Source organism: Mesoplodon mirus (genome assembly GCF_964341445.2).
Source record: "Mesoplodon mirus genome assembly, chromosome: 18".
Taxonomy (NCBI): domain Eukaryota; kingdom Metazoa; phylum Chordata; class Mammalia; order Artiodactyla; family Ziphiidae; genus Mesoplodon; species Mesoplodon mirus.
The window spans coordinates 2,892,284-2,894,907 of NC_138994.1; positions in this window are offsets into that span (position 1 = coordinate 2,892,284).

A 2,624-nucleotide genomic window follows, 5' to 3' on the forward strand; every position below is an offset into this window, starting at 1 on the left:
GGAGCCCGCCACCGCCCGAGCGACGGCAGCGTTCACCAATAAGAGTTCGGCACATTGGGGACCGACAGCACCACCAACCAATCAAAGAGAGGCACCTAGAGCGACGTTGGTTTGGCCAATAGAACTGTGAAATGTCACTGATGGACGGTAGAGGGCACCAACCGGAAGCCTACTGAAGAGTGAACGACATGTTCGCCAGCCAACTGGCTGGAGGCAAAGTCCCGCCTACAAGGTAGTTGATGGACAGCAACAGGAAGCTGGATGGGGAGGGGCTTAGCTGAGGACTGGTTTTGTATTGGTCGTGGTTGACCTTCCACCCACCTCTAACCCAGAAGATGAGTGATAGATCTGCCCTAAAGCCAATCAGAAGTCATCAGGGTGAGGCCGAAAAATGCCCCATAAATAGCATCTACTTTGCGCCTCAATCCAGTGTCGTCCTGCTGTGGCAGCGGCCTTTTGGTCTTCGGCCACTGAACCCTGTACCTGTTGAGTGGAAAACCACCGGTCTTTAATTTAGTCTCTCGCCCTTCATCGCTTCTGGAGAGGGAGGTGAACCTCCGGGCGACTTTGTACAGCGAGGCATTGGAGTCAGACACAATAGCGGGAGTTGGGGCTAAGTGACACCTCTCAGAGGGGAGTATTTTCACCGTCTCAGTTCAAACCCCTCTTAATCCTCAACTGGTTATTGCATCGACCCGCTAACGGGGGCATCAAAATCACCTGAAGCTCTCTAAAAGTAGATTCCCGGGGCTGCCTCCCGTGTGTGGGGCACTCCTGGAATATGCATTCTAACCAGCGCCTCGGGTGGACAGAATTGGCTTCTGTCCCACTTACCTCCTTCAACGAGGTGCTGTGAGTTCAGCACTTGGCCAAGGCGCTCCCCGGGTAGGTTTATCTTCCCAATGGCTGTGTAACTTTGGAAGGCGTTAGTGAGAAGGAATCCATTCTGGTTTCAGACCAGCCTGGGCTCAAAACTCGCACAGCCTACTTACAGAGAGGCAGGGTACCGAAACTCCGTGCGCCTTATGTCCTCATCTGTAAAATGAGGCTAATCACACCGACATCTTAGAGCAGTGGCTTTCCTTTTTTAAAAAAAATCGTAACCCGGGCTTCCCTGGTGGCGCAGTGGTTGAGGGTCCGCCTGCCGATGCAGGGGACATGGGTTCGTGCCCTGGTCCGGGAGGATCCCACATGCCGCGGAGCAACTGGGCCCGTGAGCCATGGCCGCTGAGCCTGCGCGTCCGGAGCCTGTGCTCCGCAACGGGAGAGGCCACAGCAGTGAGAGGCCCGCGTACCGCAAAAACAAACAAACAAAAATCATAACCCCACAGTGAGAAATATATTTGCATCCTGACCCAGTACACTTATACTCCTGTGAGTGTATGATAAAACTTTCCAAAAACAATACTTACCCTTCCTCCCCGTGATGGATGGATGTTTTCTATCCTGTCCTATCTTATTCTTTCTTCCCTCCCGCCCTCTTTCCTCCTTTCCTTCCTTCCTTCCTTTTTTTTTTTCAATTGAAGTCTAGCTGATTTAGAATATCGAGTTAGTTTCAGGTGTACATCACAGTGTCCAGATAGATAGATAGATAGATAGGTAGATATTCCTTTTCAGATTTTTTTCCCTTATAGGTTATTACAAAATATTGAGTATAGCTCCCCATGCTATACAGTAGGTCCTTGTTGGTTATCTATTTTATATATAGTAGCATGTATATGTTAATCCCAACCTCCTAATTTATCCCTCCCACCACTTCCTTTTCTTGATCATGACTGACAGTTTGAAGAACACTATCATAAAGGGTTGGTGTGATAAAATACAGAGCAGAATGCCCAGTATATTGTAATTGTTGAATAAATGTTACTAGTCTCTTCCAGTCTACCCTTCTCAGATTTAGCCTTTGAAAAAACAAGACTTCAAAAGATATCACTCCTCTAGTTAAATCCTTCATTGGCTCCCTGCACCCTTCTGGATAAAAAGTCCATACTCCTTTCTAGGCAAACAATGTCCTTCACACTCTTTGTGTACCTTTCATGCTTTATCTCCCTCTGCCACCCTATTCTCCTTCCACAAATCCTACCTTATTGCCTCAAAAAAAGATTCCACAGTTCCTAAACACTTACGCATCTCTCTATTTCCCTTCCTACATTTTCCCTTCCTTTTTCCTGGTAAACTCCTATGCATCCTTCACGAACCTGCTCAAAGTCTGAACTCCTGCTGAGCCAGAGCTTTTTACTTCTCTGGGCTGCTCTTGGCACATGCAAAGGGCTTCACTCACTCACACTGCATTGCACACTTTTATTCTTACTTCTTACTTCCCTACTAGACTGTGAGCTGCAGTGGAAGGTTTGAGGCCCATACTAGAGGACCAGCAGGAAATGTATGCCGAGTTAAAGAATGAGTATTTGCATACAATTACATCTACATAGGACTTGTTTATATAGACCGTGCATTCTGTTCCCAGGCCATTTTTCAAGTTAAGATTGCTTCACTGTCAAGCCAAGGACTACACCCGGGTTCAGGGACTCAGCTATTTTAGGGTGCAGGGATTTGGGGGCTGGGAGGTGGGGTTGAATATCCTGCCAGGCGGCTGCCAAACCTCTTATGGGATGAAAGCTGGG